Raw genomic sequence first — 20,689 nt, 5'->3', positions numbered from 1 at the left:
GTAACAACTTGTGTTAGTGAGTTGATTTTTCAAATCGTATATAGCATGGTTTCATCTGGTGAAAAATTCTCTGCAATCAGCAGTGAATTTCCATCTTTGCAGAGTGATTAGCTAGTAGTTTTTAGTTTATGCTGTGCAAAGATTGGGGAATTTAGAGTTCTGAGCATAGACTGTTCCTGCAAGTGCTAACAGTTACTGCATTTATATTTGAAATGGTAGGTGGTGTGTATACTTTGATGAAAGTTCACTTCATCCAGTTTCAAGAGAATATGATAAATGAATCTTGTTAGAATATTTCAGATCCGGTTGCAAAATTTGTAACTAATTTTCCTTTCATTTTTCTTTGGACTATCAATAGTGAACAGTTTAGTACTTCTAGGTTAATCTCCTAACTGACCTTCATGTTTTAAATCAACAATTATATCCCAAATCAACAATTATTCCCAAACTTAGAGCTTAATAACCTAATGATACAACCTGTAGAAATCTAAGCTTATTAGAACTAACAGTGGAAATTAAGAAACAATCCGATATATCAAATGCTGAGTACTAGAGAGTCCTCACTCTTTTAATATTCTTGTATTTTCTAGCCTCCAGAGGCCCTCGTTCTGATTTGCTGTCTTGCATATGTTACTTTACTTGTGACATTTTATGCATCCCTTCATCTTGTGCAAGGATGTGCAATTTTAGACAGTATTTAGAAGGCGTTTAAGTGTTAATAAGTTATTTTTAACCTTGTGTATGGACTGGAATAACTTACCTGTGTCTAACTCCTCCCCCTCTGAACTAAGTATATATTTCTAATATATGATATCTTGTAGCATTTCAGCAACTATTTTTCTTATTCTATACAATTCTTTTTTGATTTTGTAACTTAGAATATGTTATATAGTGTCTATATGTAAATTTATCTTCAGTAAAGATGTTATGATGACAATAAGTGTAATTTAATATAAAAAGTACAGGTTGCTCTATACATTGTGAAAATTGTGTGTTAACGTCAGCGCTATGATAAAGTACCTAGGATTATCAATGTATTTAATTTATATAAATCCATTTGCTTTACATCCCTCTGGATTAAGCTCTAAATTGGCTGCGGACATGAAACCTGTACCCTCCCTACCTCTTATCATTTTATATGTCCGAGTCACATTTAATAACTGTAGTCCTATTTATCTGGGACCAAAGTAGTGGAAGTTAATTATCTAGCAGACGGGTTCATAGTTCAGATCTTTAACACCAGCTTCTTCCATCCTCCTTTGGCTCAATCTATTTTCTGATAGTTTTTAATGATAGTATGATGTCAAATCACTTTTTGAAAAGTTGGATAAGACAGAGTATGGCAACTTGAGGGATAGGGACTTGGTACTGAGAAGAGACAGATGTGAAAGCTTCTCTTTTCAAGGGTCATATGTGTACGTTCCTACATATCATGGAGTTCTCTTGCCTCATTTAGTTGCTGTTACTAGAGAAATGTGTAAGTCCAGGAAAAAGAAGCATCAAATGACTTGCAAGTGGAAGGGGAAAGAAAAAGCCTTGCTGTTTCAAGGCTTGTGGGCTATTTAAAGATCTGGGGCATTTGTGAGCAGAGAGAGATCTCTTCTGTCCTAACTTACAGCTTTCCTGTACACTAAGCAGAAGAATTTCCTTGTGCTGTGTTCTCCACTCGTGCTTACTTTAAAAAGTGGGTCAAAGAGATGTTTTGGATCTCAGTATCACTGACAGAAAGGAAATCTGAGTGGGTGATGGATCTTTGTAAGCTTATAAACTAGTGACTCAAGACATGAATTATTGCTTATGTACACATGTAGTGGTATGTTATGGAGAACTAAGACTGTGACTGTTATGGTAGCACTTTGAAATAATAGCTCAGTTTCCCTCCCTGGAAAGTAGGTCCTAAGAATTCTGAAAAGGAGGGAGGAATTTGATACTTAGGGCAAGTGGACTTGTAGCCATAGGTTTTGTTGGACAGCTTGGGCTCTACCAGCAATCCGGCATTTAATCCTCTTCAATAGGTAGATGTAATAGGCTTTTTCTTTATTTTTCTTTACTTTGTTTATTTCAATGTGTCTGTCGTTAATGTTACAATCTGGAAAATAATTTGAGAAATTCAGTTTTACATAGGAATTACCAAATGTATTAAGTATCTGAAAGATTTAAACAACAACAAAACTGGCAACAATAACCACCACCCCCCAACTAATAGCTGAAATGAAGAATACCTTACCATCTGCTAGAACTTTTACCTGCCCTTAAAATGTACAAAACCCAGAGTCTTTAGGAATCACAATTCATCAGGGACCTGTAATATTGTAAACCTGTGGGTTTGGACAAGTAAGGCATGTAGAGTAAGATTTTTCTAAATTTTTTTTATATGTTAACACCAATTGTGTGGAGGAGGGAGGATGAGAGGGGCAGGGAGGGAAACATGAAAACTTGACAGGTGATGTAAGTCAAGTGTGTATGTAAACCTGAAAGTTTCTTCCCCCAACTAATGCAGTTTCTGCACAAAGCACAAATGAAAAGTTGATATAACAATGGGGGGGGGGGGGGGGGGAGGGCAGTGCAGCTGTGGTTTTTTTGGGAGTTGCACACTTTTTTCTTACCAGTTGTAAAGCTTTGCATCCTGGAAATGGACATGTGGTAGAAATTCTGTGCTGCTGGGTCAAATACAGCAATTGCTTTGGGCTAGGGGCTTGCCTTCAGAGTAAAATTATTACTGTTTATATAATTCTGCAGAATGTTTTGTAACACTGAAGTTATACATGGGGAATTTGGCTCTGAGCCTTTGCTTTTTAAATCATCAGCAAAGTTTCCATTCACTTCAGTGGTGCCAGATCAGGCTCTTGGTGAACGCCACAAAGGTAAAGGCTATGTTAGTTAGCAGAAAATAATAGTCTGAGATCTAGGAGAATGAGTAGAAGCAGTTGGTCCATTTTTACCCATCTCATTTTGGACTTAGAGGGGTGCACAAACAAATGGTAGGATCCATAGAGTGAGATCTGTTTCTGAAATTTGGGAAAAGAAAAATCCACTATTTCATTTTCAAATGTTCCCCTAGTTTCTCTGAAATGTCTCTGAAAAGGCCTTTTTAGAAGGAAGTGTATGTGTGCAGGTAGTAGAATATAATAGAGCATGATGTCAATTAATATTTCCTGTTAAAACCTCCAAAGCTGTGCTGAACTGCGTTCTAATTGCAGAATAGAAAAATTGTAAGTAAAATGTCTAACCCTAAGTTGAAGGAGAGCTTGTGGAGAGGAAGGGGAATTAACAATGTATAAAAATGAACGCATGCTTCATAATTTCAGCCAATTAATTTCCCATATTTTTCTTTTAAATAGTGAATCAATGTGACTGACCTCTGGGCTCATGAAAATTGCACAATATGATTAGGGGCCTAGCCACTCCTAGGGTGAAGTTTGTGCCAGGAGGAGGTGTTAAATCAAGTTGATGTTCTGCACATCATCTCAAACTGGAAAAAAATCTTGTAAGCAAATCTAAATATTGTGCTTAGTTCCCTATGCAACTATAGTTGTGCCTATCATCTTGACTTCCCTGAGAGCTGTTGGAGTTAATAAACTTATCATTCCTATTCTTCAACAGGTTTAATTATCGGCATTTCTAGGTATAATTATTAACATTGCTCTAAAAGCTGTTTTTGGTAAGTGTGGTAGTCAGTGGAGGAGACTGTAGAAAACCAAGCGGATGTATCAGGATTCCTAAGTATCTTAGATACTTAAAGCAAGATTAGGAGACTTGAAAACTGCTCTGTGTTTATTCATGGAATTAAGTGGAAATATCTGTGAGGGACAGGGATGAAGAATTTTTGGGATATATCTGAAAACCTCAACATGTAAAACTCAATTTTTATCTGCATGCTGAGCTTTTGAGACCTGTTTGAAATCTCTCCTGCATAAAACACAGCATTAAAACATCCCTTCCAAAACTCATATATTGTGTGCTAATGGAGTAGACTTACTGGGATATTAACAACTCTATACCCTTATAAGAAGCTCTTGACATTTCCTGTTGGATTCATTTTTTAAAGTCTTCGACATTTCCTGTTTAACAAATTTTAAATGTTTTTTGTTGGTAAAATGGCAAACATCAACCATCCCACTTTATACAAAGCTGACGTATAACCATAACAGAAAGGTGAATAATACCTAAAGATCCCCCAGGAAATCTGTCCTGTTGCTGCTTGGTATTTCCATGTCTAGGATTGTGTTCAGAAATTACATTAAACACCAAGTGGTGTTTTTCACTGATCACTTGTAGAAATGATACAGAGCTTAAAGGACCAAAGAAAAATACCATACCAGAGAAAAGTAGCCTTTCATGTTATGAAAATGATGAATTGTATTTCCTTAAACCACATAGCAGGTCAAAATCACTTCTTGTAAATCACTGTTGCTGTTTTGGAATGTGTGGAGCTCTGCCCGTGTGCATGAACTAGGGGTCTGTCTCAGTGGATTTTGATCCCTCCTGAGAATCTGGCTCCACTGATTATGAAAACAATTTCCTTTTTTCTGTTGCTTAACAAGTGAAGATCAGAGTTGATTAAAAGGTTTTTTTCCTTCAGAGTAGGACCTTATAAATTTCTTGCACATCTTTTTACAAAATGGGCACAAATCAACAAAGTTTTTCACTTAATCTCATTCTCAGGTAGTAATTAATTATATACTTTCTCAAAACAAAATCCTTTAGACTCACAATATGCCTTACACTTCTCTGCTTATATGATTCAGAGGCTGTGAAGTTGGGAGGTTTTTTCTTCCTTTTCAAGGTGGGTACGGAGCATTCATCTTGTGTACTTATCTTCTGAGCATCTGCTTAGAAAATAAAACAACGTGCCATTTTGACATCCAAGAAAGTGCTATAAAAAGTCTGTTGCTATGTTTAAATGCCTACACTCAGTTGCTATAGCAATAAAAATCTCAAAAATGATGTGCAAATTGCCACAGTGCATTAACAGCCCTTTCTGGGACAGGGAGATTGTGGGACTGAGAATATGACAAAGATGCTCAGTATATTAGAGGCAGAGTTGCCACATAGTTCTAGGAGCCCTGTGCTCAAATCTGTGAGCAAAATGTGGCCTAATGGTATAAATCCCAAAGTGGCTGTGGGAAAAAGGGCAGTTGGATCCCAACTTAATTCAGTTGCTTCTTCATGGCTTGTGTGACATAGTTCAATACGTTGATCAACTTTGCCTTTCTCTGCAAGAGAAGTTGCTGAAAATGTTCACCTTTCTCTAAATTCCTCCAGTCTCATGATATCAAGTGTGAAAATCAGCATACAGAGTGCATCAGACTGTGTAGATTTCCTCAATGTAACATTCCAACAGTCTGAAATGCCCTTGCTCCTGAGGCAGCTATGGGAACCCTGCTATCAAAAAGAAAAGAAATGAAATAGTAGCTAATGGAATCCTTAGCATCTCTCTGGGGCTCAAAGCCTTGAACATTCAGTTGCTTCTTGAAGACAGGAGGAAATTCAACTTCCTTCATAAAACATGGCAAGTAAAGGCAGGCATGTTATTTTGACAACTGTAAGTTCAGTTATGGAATTGAATTGTTACTTCAGGCATTTCTATGCCTTGTTCTGTCTTCTACTGAGGAACAAGTTAGGAGAAAGAAGACTTGCAAAAATTGGAACCTTCTCTGAAAGCAATATAACTGTTCTGTTCTATTTATTCCTAACTGCTTGAAGAATCCTCAAGGTTCAAATGAGATTGGCTTGAACTGCATAGCAGTGTGCTGTTTGGTTTGAATAGGGCACTCTACAACAGCCACATAATTATTTCAAATGTCTTCATTGTTTTCATTAACATATGCTTTGAAGTCCAATTGAGAAGTCTGATACCAGGAATGTATCAGTAGTAGAAATACATATTTTTAATGTTTGTTTCAGTTGTTAGTGATTAATGTTCTTGTTCAGGGGTCACTGTGCTGGTAAACATACAGATAAAGTGATTCTTAGAGGCACTATTGTACTCTGTAGTTTGAGGGCACACCTAAAGCCTCTAATACTTCTAAGTATGTTTGAGTCTCTTTATTTTGTAAAAAGTGTGAATAAACTATTGCCATGGATGTGGCTTAGTTTTTCTCAAAATAAGAGTTACAATGTTACATAGATAGTAACAGCTCTCATTTCTACTACAGAAGAGTTTGTTTTTGCAAGCTCACTATGGTATTTTTCTGTAACAAATTTTAGGCATCTTTGGGATTTAATTTTAATATTTCAATTTTGGTTTTAACTGATGAGAAATTTGACAGTTTGTAGCTTTATAGCTGCACAAACTTCCATGTGCATGGAAGCATGTGTCTTTCTCAACCTCTATGTGGATCCTTTGTTTACTTTCCTTCTCAACTGTTCTGCATGGAGCACTGGACAATCACCTTTATTCTTAAAGATATATCAACAGGACTGATTGTGGTTTTGGTTTTTTAACAGATCTCATAAAGGAGTCCAAATGTTAGATCTATAAATATTTATTGATACTTGTTAAATTTTTCTTATAATTTCAGTGGTTATCTTTTAAGTCAAGCATGGGAGATGCTTCTGTGGTTACACATAGTGTGCCTGTAAAATTAGCATATCTATGCTTCATATACAATAATGTAACTTTTACTGTTGACAATATGCGGTTATATGAATAACCGAATTGGGGAGGAAGAGAAGACAATGGGAGGAGATGTGCGAAACTTATAAACTGTAGGTTATGTTTCCTGAAACTGTCAAACACTTGAAATACAGAAACCTGATATTCCTTAGAACTGTCACCTATACATATAGCACCCTGACCACGATTGTTGCAACATCGGTTTATTAAAGCTATTCTGTATAGTCTCTGTTTCAGATGCTGTACCCCTAAACTTGCATCTGCCATGGAAATGCGAAGCGCCTGATACCTGCCATTCCCTGGGTCAGCTTCGGTTGAAACTGTTCACCAGCTTCAAATGTTATTGCAGTGCAGGGGGGGGAAGAGGGAGAGTTGAACAGACAACATGACTGCTTAAGCTTTTTTCAAGGAAAAAAGAATTATATGGCTATTGGTTAGAGACATGTTTCTCATTGTTTATTGTCCACTAGCCTTCTTTAAGTGTTAACTATGCATTTATTCTTTCCAAAATCTATTTTTGGTCTTGTTTTCCTTGGAATAAAGATTGTGCTGTTGTTCTGGTTGTCAGCCAACTATCCTTCCCCCTTCTTCCCTGCCTTCCATTCCCTCCCAGTAGCCTTTGAACTTGTCCAACTTGTTGAATTTGGCAAGAGAGGATCTCAAAAGTATCACATTCCTGCAAGTGAAAATCAGCAGTGTGGTAAGAGAGGAGAGATCCAGCTTAGTGCTGCTAAGGGGGAAAGGCTCAACTCTGAGCTGAAATCATCATTGATTCTGTTTGATCTGCCAGCTGGCAACCTGGCATATGTGGAGCTCAAAACCAGGCACAGTAAATGCTGTCTCTTGTCCCTCCAGACTGGCAGAAGATCAGGAGACAAGCGAGCTTATTATGATGAGGGAGGTAAGATGCAAAATCATTAAAATACCTGAAGAACAGGTTTTGTTAGCTCAGCTACTTAGAAACAACTTGTTTCTTAATGTAAAGAGACATAGGTTACAAAACTGTCTGCAGTGATATCTTAACTTTATTTTGGAAAACTTTTGCAAATGTGTGTGAAACAGATCATGAAAGCTACATGCTAATAAATCTGTGATTTCACACTAAGTTCTAATAGTTGGTGGCAGTCCATATGTCTGTCATCTTTCCAAAGCAGTGCAGAGCACTGTTAGATTGTAAACCAGACCCTCATCTATTTTGCAGATTTTTCCATCAAGGCTGCAGTCCCTAGAGGGAAAAGATTGGAGGTTTCTGCAGTCTTTGGGAACAGTCTATAGACTCTACTGAGCCTGCTCTTCAGGCATGTCAGTCAGGCTCATGGGAATGTTGTTAGTGGACAGGTTCTTCCCATGGCAAACAAATGTCAGCCAGCCGGGTAGAGACAGCCATTCTAATTAGACTTTCCTTATGTAACAGATGTTTTGAAGCTCAGCCAGGGAGAATAAAGTAATATCCAGAGACAGCAGCCCTCATCTGCTTTCTGGTCATTTGAAGAAGGCAGCTGAGGATCAAGAATCCCTTCTCTGAAAATTTCCTTGCATCTAAAGTGGTTTCTCCACTAATGATGTCCCTTTGTGCATATATGAGGTCAGTATGCAAGCTCTAAGGTTGATGAAACTCCAGGAGTTCCACATCATGGACACTGCTCACTCGTACCTGCTCCTTTGGATACTCTCTTAATCACCTGTCATAGATTTAGTTTTTTCTTGAAAATATACAGCAAAATACTTGACTCTTTCTCTGAAGATACTTGCATACTCAGAGTATGCAAATACTGGTTTTATGGATCGGATTGTGTACTTTTTTTTTTTCCTCCCTCTTGATTTCATGGGTTTTAAATAACATTGGGAAAAGCAGGAATGCTAAACAGATGCTCACGAAACCAAAGAAAGATGGTGATACTGTTAAACTCACGCTCTGGCTTCCTTCACCTCACTTTAGAAATTTTTAAAGACCCTTTTTGTTGAAGTTAGCTTCAGTAAAAAATGGCAGAATAAGATCTCATTTGTTCTTAAGCAAACTGACTACATACTTTTTTCTGTTAGGCACTGATTAATTATTCTGTGATTAGGTGGAAGAAATTTACTTGTGTTAACATCCTGTTTTCTTTCTTTGCTTGATTATCTGTTTGGGAGTAGTTGTTTGTTTTGCTTAAACAACAAAAACCCTTTTCTGTCTAGATAACATTACATTTGTTTCTTTTTATGTTTAAAACAGGAAGCTCTTGCTTACAGCATTCTGACCATCAGCCTGCTGAATTTTCACTATCCTTTCTTCACCTGTGCTACAGGGTGCTATGCTGACCATGACAGTCCCAGACCTTAAATTCCTCTGATAAGTAATGTCTAGCTTTCTGGTTGCATTTTAAATTTTACTTCTGTTATTTGAAACGGTTGGGCTAATTTCTCATTTATGGGTCTCATCCAGTGAAGTTAAAAAGAGTCTTGTTACATAGGTCACCTACTTGTTGTGACAATTTTTTAAAATATTTCAGTAATTTGTTTGGTTGATTAACATGTATGTTGACCATTTGCTAGTTTTAAAATTTTGATTAAATTGTTCATAAAAATAGTATAAAAGTTATAAATGAGAAGATAGGGAATGCTAAGAAAGCATTTATATAACACCAATTTCTGTGTTCGTACACTCTTCTATTGAGGACACCAGTGGTAGCTTACTGTCTGTGAAAATGTTAATCCTTTGCAGTCCAGATCAGAAACTGAAGTTAGTGAACTAGAAGATTAAAATAATTGGATTGCCTAACTAATATTGAAAAGCTATATCTTTGTCCATAATTCTCAATCATAATTCCCACTGAGTTCAATGCTCTGCCTAGGTGGATGTTCAGGGATAGAAGTTATATCATAAAACTCTGTATGTAACTATGCATTCTTGCTAACTGAAAGTGCAATATGGTTTGGGTATGTATGTGACAAAAGTGAGATTTAAGTCAGAAGTGCAGAAGACCAGACAGCTACTGTTAGATAATATGAGTTTTACTATTATGAATTTAATAATTATGGCCTATCCTGAAGCAGCATTACACAATACCAACAGCTCATGAACAGTTCAGGTGAAGTAATAAGATAGTGGCCAGTTTCACTTAAGTGCATTGGGGAATGATTGTCTTTTCTTCACAGTGGTAAACCTTAGCTATATTAGCAAGTGTTTATTTGAAAAAGCTGCAGAATTATGTTGCTAGTATTTTGAATGTTCTGAGGTTCTTAAATAGATCTTTTGAAAACCAAACAAAACCCAAAAAAAGCTCAGCTTTCCCAAAATATTTGCAGGATGTAATTAAAGATTTACATAGGGAAGATTACATAGGGAAAATATACAGTGAAGAACCAGATCTCCTGAATAGTTCAGAACCAAACTGTTGCATCCCTCACTTTCTTAAACACACGGTTCTAGTATTTTCTGCTGTATTTGCACTATGAAAGAATGATTTAAATTGATGAAACTTCAGTGTTCTGCTCAGTTATAAAGGTTGAGTAATGTACTAACATAAAGCTTATTCAGCATGTTTTTAATATTCATACCTCCCTAAGGAATATTAACCCATCATAATAAGGGTTACAAATGTGTAGCTTTGTGAAAGTCAATTAGGCAAATAACTTCTGCATGCCTTTGCAGAGAAAATTGCCTAGAAAAGTTATGTGACTTACTAATGCCTGATTTTTTTTGCTTGGTATAGTTGTAGGAATACAAATGAAGACAGAGAATGAACCTGATGAGTAAACTAAATAACATTCCATTACTCCAGTCTACTGAAAAAATTTAAAAAGAAAATATAATTTTTAATACCAGAAGTACTAATATTGTGTAATTGGTTACACTCTCACTGAATATTCATAAAGCTCTGCAGTACAAAGTTCAGTTAAGGTATTGCTTATAATTAAAAGAAGCTATGTGATTGAAATTTTATTTTTGCTTCAACTTAGTTCAAAAGCATGCTTAAAATGCACTGATAATTGAAGTGTTTTTTTCTTTCACATGCATGACAGAAAAGTGTGGTACCTTTTACTCAGGTTGGCAAATGAATTGTTATGGAAAGTATGATAGTTGCCCTGTTTGTTTATCTTCTAGATTCTCTTGTTTGTTCAGAATTATTTCTGAGTTAAATGGATAATGAGAATTTTGGAAAAAGTCATAGCTGGCTTTCACTTTAAATTTAAATATTTAACAAAAACCCAAAAATGGTACATTCAGTTAGTAACTTTATCCTCTTCATTCTGTAAAAATATACTTTTTTCCTCCAAGAGGGTTAAAAACAAAACACTTGAAGGGAACACTTAGAATTTGCCATTAAGCACCATGGAAATTAAAATAAACATTGTTCTAAGAAACATTAACAACAACAAAAAAGTTTCTGTTGGAAAAAATCTTTGTGCCTTAGAAACATGTTCAGCACGATTTGACATAATCTTATTTACACAGATCAAACAGTATCGTTGATATTAATTTATCTTTAGATTTAGTTTTTTGCATAGATATAGACATTGTATATCTTGTTTGTTAAGCTAGCTTGGCAAGTGTTACTTGTTTGTATTCAGTCGTTATGTATTACAAAGAAGAAATAAAGGAAGGATATGAAAAAGATTAGTGAAACTTAGATTAAATGTTCACAGAAAACCTAGGAACTCTGGTTCTAGCTTTTTTATTTCTATCAATTTGTGAGGCAAAACAATTGGGAAGATGATTTCCTAATGACCGCAGCCTGGGACTTGGATAGAAGAGAAGGCTAATAAAGAGAATTAAGACTTTAATTCTTAAGAATTTAACTTCTTAGCCAATAAAATTAAGAATTAAGAGAAGGATAGAAGCTATCTCTCTTGAGCCCACTATTCCTTCCTCTGCTCCAACCAATTTATTTGGAAGATAATCTGAAGTAAGTCATTTCAGGAAAGGGGAATATATATAAAAAAAAAAGGTTAATTTTAGCCTACTGAAGTTTGTCTCCCTGGGCTTCCCCTGTAATCATCTGAGAAGAGAGAAGTTCCTCCATTGTGCAATTCAGAGAGCCTAAATTAAGTTCCTGATTTTAGGGCAGTAACTTAAGTTGACTTAAATAAAAAACCAAACCAACCAACCAAAGAGGAAACTTAGGGAGATAAATGGCCTTAGGCTAAATTGACTCTCCATGAAATGTCCGTTTTATACATATTTTCATGCCTCTCAATCTGTTGAAGGCATGTGGTATTATAATAACTCTTATTGAAAATGATGTACAGAGTAGAATAGTCTAGGCTGATTTTCTTCTCTTGCTCTTTCCCCCCACAGAGAACATCAATTTTAATGTTACTGGTTTTGGTAGAAACATTTGAAAGAAATCTTAGATTGGTATTTAGCAACTGTATCCAGCCATATCAAAATTGATGAATCTTTGAATGAAAACAGCATTTTCAATTTACAAGTAAAAGCAAATATCTGCATTGTCCATGGGGAGTGGGGGGGAATAAATCACTTCCTTACCTTATCAAGTTTTGCTTTCTTTACATCAACAATAACAACTGTAGTAGGACTAATGTAAAGCTAGTGTTTGCTTTGGTTTAACTGAATTGATAAAGAGAGATAAGTATAGCAGAGAATGTTTCATAATGGGTACCAAAATGCAATTTCTAAGGCAAAACTGCAAACATGAGAGCTTCAAGGGGAAGAGGAATATTGATATGAGAATTTAACTTTTGTATATTGGAAAAACTGTTTTTTGAAAAGTTCTCTAATTGTTTTTTTTATGTGCCAAAGCAAAAAAAATTACAAACCCCGTCTTCTTTTTCCTTGAAGAAATTGTCATCATAGTGATAGAACAAGCAAGTTATATTTTGCTCCTACTTTGTGGCAAATGCGTGTGTATTGATATATGTTGTTTAGATAAAGTTCTCAATCCCAATGATTTTTAATTGGAAGAAAATATACCATTTTAAATGCTTGATACTAAAGCATTGTGTTTGCATCACAGAAGCTTTGAACTTGGAATACATATGTGATAAAGATGACTAACATTTCATAAGAATCCTTTCCTGGGCCAAGACAAGAACTGGAATAAAATCTTTTAAATAAGAAAAGGCTTACCTGTAAAACTGACTATGGAAGCAATCACACAAAGTAGACTGAAATTACATATATTTCCCTTCTAATAAATCTGTTGCTTTAGTGGTGTATAGAAGATTATTTTATAGTTTAATTAAATGCAATTATTCTTAAGACAGTTTATCTTTACAACCAAAAAGAGGAAATATGATAAAACTCTAATGGGAGCAAATAATTTTTAATCAATTAGGGACATAAGGCTATTATATCCTCAGACATTTGCATTTGGAAGATGCATGTGCAAAAAACGTCAACAAGCCCAGTCTTAGCTCGTTTATCAGTATTATGTTAGCAGTGCCACAGTTTTGTGGGACAGATTCTCAGCACTGAGAAGTTTATACTTTGTGTGCCATAAAGGTATAATTTAACCTGTGTTTGACTCACCTCAGTTGAAGACGCAGTAAACTAAAACAATGTATTCCTGTCCAGACGCATTCTGCATGAATACTAACTGTTATTCCACCTTTTTCTCTCTTCTTCAACAATAAATTTGAAAACATTTATCACCAGGATTGAAAATAATTGTTTGGTTACTTTCTCAAAATAAAGCTTTACTTAGTTTCAGGTGTAGCTCCCAGTACTCACTCTGATATGTAGCTGGAGAAGATGTTTCGCAAGATAACAAGGGCCATAGTAGACAACAGAAGCCAAGTATATGGTAAAAGCATGGAAAACTATATAATTTTCTACTAAACATGTTTCATTTAAAATTATTAGATTGAAAAGGAGGCACTTACTAGTCTGTTATCAAGAGATGACTTTCTTTTTTTTTCCAAAATTTTCATACTGGCTATATCCTGAGTAGTCAAGCAAAACTCTTGTGATGTCAGTGGGTAAGAATTTTGGCTTTTTTAGTTTAGAAATTATGAATTTCTTTAAGTTCCTTAATGTACAATTAATTGTGCTTATATTAAGAGACTCCCCTTCCTCCACCTCCAAAGACAGATGCTTGCTGTTTTCTGAGTAACTATCTTCTGGGTGGAGGTAATAATGGAATAGGTATTCAGAGACCATGAATGAAGTGTAATAGCTCTTTACAAATGAGAATCATTCCCTGCTTGGTATCATGTTCCTTTGCTTGTCTGCACTCCCAAGATTTGATGTTAGTAAGATTTCCTTGCTTAATTGGGTCCTGCAGGCCTTACAGCACAAGGACAAGCTGTGGCCCCCTGAGGTTAAAAGCATAATATTTAACTTAGTGTTGCAGTGATGCAGCACAGGGAAAACCTGGAAGTTTAGAGGCAAACAAATTTACAGTCTGACTCTTCAAAGCCTTTCTGTAGTGAGTGGAAGCTTTGGTTGTGCTTTTCATTACTGGAAAAGAAAGTAGGTTGTTTACAAAGTTTGGTAGACAAGAATTAAATATAGTTTGTCTGCTTTGATCTTGTGCAGGGACTGTTGTCTATGTACAGTTAGCCTATGATGTAGAATCTAGCAATAGCCCATGAAAAGTTATAATGATATATATTATCTCTTCATTGTTAAAGCAATCTCATTGTGGAATTTCTCTTATAGAGTCAACTTACTAGCTATACGAGGGACATATTACAGTGTGAAATAACTTCTAGAGTTGTAAAATCATATGGCTGATATGTAGTATTTCTAAGGGTTGTTTTTTTTAAATTTGAATAGGTCAGGGGGAGGCCATCCGTCGTATCTGAGACCAATTGTTGGTGTTTTTTCATTCACTTGCCTACTGAGACCTGATTTTTATACTGGCTGAACTAGAAAGAAATATTAATTAGAGAAAGAGAAGAGGTACTTCCCACCTCTGTCTCAGAAAGTTTGATTAATTCCTTTGCACTGTACTGGTATAGATTCTGTGGGAGAAAAACAGTGGGAATTGCAAGAGCATCTTAAAGCATTCTCTCAGTTTGTACTGCTGATTTGAGAAGAGATTATTTTTATGGTTTTTTCTGACTCAGCCACATGTGAGGTGTTGGGAGCAGGAGTGTAGGCAGCACCGTGCAACTGAATATGTGTTATAGGTAAGGGAATGGCAAAGGAAGAAATGGGTAGGCTAATATAATAAGAAAGAAAAAAGATGGTAAATGGTAATAATCCTTTATAATCAAGGGGAGTGTAAACCTTCATGTGAGTCTCAGTTTCTTGATCTTCTGGGGCAAGAAGGAGGGGAAGAAGATTCTATACTGGTTTTCACCTGTGTCTTCTATTAAATAGTATTGCAGTCAAATGGAAGTTTTTTCATGCAGCTATGAAATTGGGAATGTCACTTAGTGTGTGCGAGCAAATGTGTGTAAGACTGCAAAGTTTGAAAAGTTCTGACTCACTGTCTTTTCTCCTGTGAAATCCAGTACTTCTTGTATGAGGAATCTTAAAGAACTGAGAAGACTTTCAGTAACCTGCCACCCAAGTAGCCTCTTAAAAATATCTGAAGTTTGTTCATATGCAAGAATCTAAAATGTGACAAAGCAGGGAGATGCCAGACATTCTTCAGACTGAGATATGTTTACTTCTTCAAGAAGGCTACTTGGGAATCCAGCACGGTACCATCCTATGGCAGCAGGATCTTAATCCTGGCTGTGATCTTAGCATGTACTGTTTCATATTGACTAGAGAAATGTAAGAAAAAAGTCTTTTTCTCCCATTACTTTCTTCTCGCTGTTGTTCTATCCATCCCTTCCTTCAGCGTTGCTAATTACTCACAATGGGCATAAAGGCAATTTTCCTTTGTTTACTTTCTGAAAATCAGTTTTTCAGAACTTGAACCTGTTTCCACCAGTGAACAGGTCATGCAAACTATTCACTTAATCCTACATGAGGATCATGTTTACATTATGCCAAAAGCAGGAACATTATTTAACCCTCACTGTTTTCAGCCATCTGCAGGTTAGGGCTTTCCAGATCCAGAGGCTATATAACTAACTCTCCTCTGAATGCATCTAATCTGTTTTTTGAACTCATGTTATATGCTCTAATTCTTTTACAACTTCCTGTGATAAGAAATCCAAGTTTTTAATTATATACGGTGTGAAGGAGTTTCTTTTGTACTTAAACTGTTGTTTAATAACTGCTTTTGGCATTCTTATCCTTGTGTACTGTGAGGAATTGTGAGCAAATAATTAATAGGCCACCCTCTCCAGTCTGTTCATGTTGTTTTAAATTTCTAACCTGTTTCTATCCAGAAGTGTTCCTTTTTCAAGCTCTAGTCTTTTTTTGCGTGGAAACCATTTGCAATTTCTGACCATTATTTCTTCTATGTACCCTTTGTATTGATGTTGCTGCTTTTTTTTTTTTTTGAGATGTGACTAGAACTGTTTTGAAGATTTGGGCATAATATGCTCATAATGTGTTGTTCTCAATTCTTTCCTACTAATTCTTAACATTCTTGCCTTTTTGGCTGCTGCTGAATGCTATTTTCAGAGAACTATCCAAAGTGACTCAGATCTTTTCCCTGACTGGTAAAACATAATGATGGGCCCTGATTTAGCTAAGTATATTTTATGGTTATTTTTTCCCCATGTGCATTGGTTTGCATTTTTTCAGCAGTGTATTTTACCAGCCATTTCATCATTCAGGTGCTCAGTATCCCATAAATTGCCTTGGCTGGCTTTAGATCTGATTATCCCATGTCATCTTTAATCAGCTGTACACACTCTCTTTTCCAGATTCTTTGTGACTGTCTTGAACACCACAGTCCCCGTGAGAGTGTAATCTCTGCAGCAGAAAAGCAGACCTCTAACTCCTACCCTTTATTTTCTTCCTTAAATTACAAGAGATCTTTCCCTCTTGTCCTGTGAGAGCAGAGTTTCCTTAAGATGTTTAGTAGAGAACTTTGTCAAAACCTCTCTTTGAAAATACATATTGTCTGTATGAAAATGCTTGTCAACTTCTATAAAGAAATTTAATGAAATAGCAAAGTTTGGAATGCTGTACACCCCGTCTTAATTTATCATTCTCATATCTGCATCTATGTAGTGATAAAATATTACATTAATTTCTTATGTAGGACATTTATTATCTTAAGGTTAGGAACTAGGATGAAAGCCTTAAGTGATAATAAAATTGTAAAACAATCAGCCCTCAAACAAGAGATTTGTTTTGGCAGAATAGTACCGCACTTCAAGGTCAACATCAAAATATTGAAGGAGGGGTTTGGGAAGAATGAGCACCATTCATTGCTTATACTGTTTGCCTTTATCTCAGTCTCTTTAAGCGTTTTTATTTGCCCTACACTACCTCAGGTAGTTAACATGCAGCTTTTTGTCTCTGCGTTTGCCAGAATGTTGTTCAGAGGCATTCTAAAATGCCAAAACTTTGATTAATAATGAAACTTTTGAAGCATTGGTATTCAGCATTTCTTCTATTTTAGATTAGTCTTATCTGTGTAGTTTTATGGTACTGTTAAAATTACAATGACTTGCTATATCTTCTTTTAAGACACATTTTCTAAATATTTTACCTTGGTTTGTATTTTTTATTTCATAATATATTAGAATAATTGAATCTTTTTCATTCCATAACTTTCTACAACTATTTTAAGTTTAAAATAAAGTAGCCACATTCCATTACTTTAATATAACTTTGTTTAGTTTATTCAGTATAAGGAAAAAAATATTTAAGGTAAGGCAATAAATCTCAATGTATACAGACTATATACTTATTGTATACTAATTGTTTATAAGTAGGCAAATACAGAATACCATTTTGTCTGATTTGTGTATGTTATAAAATGAGCTTAATTAGATGCACATCACAGTTTCTTAAGACACTAACAACAATAGCAATATTGAAGTCTAGCATAGCTGATAAAGTGCTGTGAAATAGGGCTAGGAAAGATGAGTTCAGATAGATTTAGCTCAGTATCAAGATGTGAATGCTGCTTCTCCCCCATATTGTCACCTTGCTCCTCTGTCAGAAGTTACCAAACTTTTAACAGCTACAGTGGAACAGGACATGACATACAACCTCTGTCATTAGCAGCTTGAGCTAAACTGCTGGTTGCAAACTGAGATGACTGAAAGGCAAGTATGTGCCTTATTCGCTTGCTCTTACTGTGGAGATGGTGCACTCTGGAAGAGACACAGAGAACAACTGGAGTGGGATCTTATATTTCTATTGCAAATCTTGACCCATGATATGTCCTGTTTCTGTTTTGAAGTCTCTTCCATGGGTAACCGCTCCTTTTACTCCCTGTTCACCTCCTCCATTTTCTTTTTAGGTTTTGAGGTCAAAATTTTAAAACCCAGTATATAAAATGTAAACCCCAAAGTCTATAATTCTCTGTCCCTGCAGAAGTAATTGTCTGGTTTAAGCTCACCTCTTTGCTAGGGGCTCCCTGTGCGCAACACTGATAAAAACCATAATAAATGAGTGTGGGGTTTTTTTTTAGATGTTGATGAGATGAGATAAAGTGCATAAAGCTGGTACATTGTTTTTGGATCAACTCCTGGATATAATCAGTGATGGAATGGTGTTGGCTAAATAATTTTATCAGGGAAAGATTTTGACAAATTGGATATGAGGAACATTTTGCTACATTAGGCTTGTGCTATTCCAGAAGAGCAGAGCTGTTGTTTGCCTCAAAGCTTTGTTCTGAACTGTCTAATTACCCAGAAAAATACGGCTTTTTGGTACAGTACATGCCAGTCAATCCATAAAAATTCCTTTCTTGTTCTGATTAGCTTTGATCTTTATTATTAACTTTCCTACTTCTAGGTTTTGAGGAATTGTTGAAAACTTCAAAAATAAGGTTAGCAAACCATCTGTACGTAAAGACTTAGAGTTTTGTATTTGGTAGCTTTCTAAAGAAAATGAAAAGTTGTTTTTCTTACTATGCTTTCTAGGAGATGCAAGCCAATGAGAATAGTTTCCAAAGTAGAGTGCAAATTGTAAAGTTCCTGTATCTAGAACTTTAGCCAGTAACCCAAATGGTCATCTACTTCCATATGAATACCCATAAATCCTGCTGAGAATGATACTTCATTCACTTAAATCTGGTTTTAGTAGCTTAGCTTTGATGTTGCACACTTGAAAATGCTGACTTCAGTGTAGTTCGAGTTCAGTATACATCTGTGTTTCCTCGAAGTGAGGAAACCAGCAGTAGATGGTTAAATTCTTCTTTGAGTCCTCAGTGTTAATATCTTGAAGGTCAAGCAGTATAGAATGATTGAGCTCTGTTGTGGTTTAACCCCAGTCAGCAGCTAAGCACCACACAGCTGCTCACTTACTCCCCCTCCAGTGGGATGGGGGAGAGAATTGGAAGGGTAAAAGTGAGAAAACTTGTGAGTTGAGATAAAGACAATTTAACAGGTAAAGCAAAAGCTTTCCATGCAAGCAAAGCAAAACAAGGCATTCATTCACCACTTCCCATCAGCAGGCAGGTGTTCAGCCATCTCCAGGGCTCCATCACACGTAACGGTTACTTGGGAAGACAAACACCATCACTCCGAATGTGTCCCCCTCCTTTTTCTTCCCCATGTTTTTGTGCTGAGCATGACATCATATGGTGTGGAATATCCCTTTGGTCAGTTGGGGTCAGCTGTCCCGGCTGTGTCCCCTACCAACTCCTTGTGCACTCCCAGCCTGCTCACTGGTGGGGTGATGTGAGAGGCAGAAAAGGCCTTGGCTCTGTGTAAGCACTGCTCAGCAATATCAAAAACATCCCTGTGTTATCATCAACACTGTTTTCAGCACAAACCCAGAACACAGCCCCACACCAGCTACTACGAAGAAAATTAACTCTATCCCAGCCAAAACCAGCACAAGCTACTATTGGAGTGGATGATCTAAGATCCCTTTACTTGTAAGGAAACCTGCAAAATAAAATACTGAATTTTCACTTTTTGGCATTACCATGTTTTCTCAATCCTGGGATTCTGTAGGTAAAGATTTTCTATGGTGGATATAGTGGAAAGGCAGCTCTGGATTTTTTTTTTTTGTACTAGCAGTAATCTCTCGTCCTTCATTTTGGATTCTGATGGAGCCTAAGGGCAGATCTTTGACAACACAGGAAATGGGAACGCACTTTTCTTTTCTTGCAAACAACTGTTTGCTTTCATTTTCTGACCATCCTTTCTGCAAGTCAACAAATATCTTCTTTCTGAAGTGATAAGCAGTATGCTTTCTCTCTTTTCCCCACATTAAAGAGCTCAGGTTTATTTTTCCTCAAGCTACCTTATTTGCATGTCAAATAAGGATAAAACAAGGGCAAATTTTCTCCTGCAATTTTGGCTGTGGGTGCTAGACTGCAGCCACTGGGAAGTCTCCTTCTGGGAGACTTTCTGTTCCTTGATTCTGGCCATGTATAGTTCAGGCCAAGTAGCTGAGTTTGTCTCCTAAGTGCAGGAGAGAATCATGATGCTTAACTCCTCAAGCTGGTAATTGAGAGAGGTTTGCAAGTACTGCCTGAGATTAAGTCTCCCTCCTGGGATACTGGTATTTTTGAACTAGGGACAGTAGGCAGAACCTTACTTTTAAGTAATCAGTTGAAGTACATGTTGTTAGTTGTAATGCTAATACAATGCACTGCTGTATTAAAAGTTTAGTCAGAACTCAACTGCCCTCAATTTTTTTATTTCAAGGACTTGTTTGCTTTGGAAGTTTGGAACATGCACTGATTCAGATCAGAAATCCGAACAAAGTATAGAAAGCCATAATGTGGGCTGCTTGTAAAAGGGTTCATCTCACAAAGCTCACCAAATGGTATTTATGACTTTGTCAGTGCTGTGGCTGCATTATGAAATACCCTTCTACAGAATGCAAATGAAAATTTTATTGTATAAGATATAAGAACAGCTGTCATGAGCATGCCTAATAGAACCGTTTCTGTGCTAACACACTATTTCCATGTGATGAGTAAAGTTTGGAGTATTTATTTTAACTCAGTCTTAATTATACATTGTCCTGCCTGATAGAATACTTGTGCAGCCCTCAAATTATTAAATCAAATACTCTTTGTTGGTTTCACCTTGAAATTCATAACTGTGTCAATTAGCACAATTAGCTGAAGAGGAAAC

The 20,689-nt window shown here is 36.2% G+C and overlaps 1 protein-coding gene across 4 annotated transcripts in view; it reads left to right on the top strand.

Annotated features, from left to right (window-relative positions):
- The window catches only part of IRAG1 (inositol 1,4,5-triphosphate receptor associated 1), a 73,952-nt gene that overhangs the window by 1,330 nt on the left and 51,933 nt on the right, over window positions 1–20,689 (top strand). The window contains exons 2-6 of one of the 4 annotated variants that reach the window (XM_075755164.1): window positions 8,835–8,955; window positions 10,315–10,502; window positions 11,901–12,033; window positions 12,580–12,725; window positions 15,026–15,293. The exons of the other annotated variants lie outside the window; for them this stretch is intronic. The gene's annotated coding sequence lies outside the window, so the exon portion shown is untranslated. The remainder of the gene's footprint in view (window positions 1–8,834; window positions 8,956–10,314; window positions 10,503–11,900; window positions 12,034–12,579; window positions 12,726–15,025; window positions 15,294–20,689) is intronic. 4 annotated transcript variants of the gene reach the window in all.

This window comes from Balearica regulorum, chromosome 5 (genome assembly GCF_011004875.1).
Source record: "Balearica regulorum gibbericeps isolate bBalReg1 chromosome 5, bBalReg1.pri, whole genome shotgun sequence".
NCBI classification, from domain to species: domain Eukaryota; kingdom Metazoa; phylum Chordata; class Aves; order Gruiformes; family Gruidae; genus Balearica; species Balearica regulorum.
This window is presented reverse-complemented; position numbering and strand designations above follow the sequence as displayed.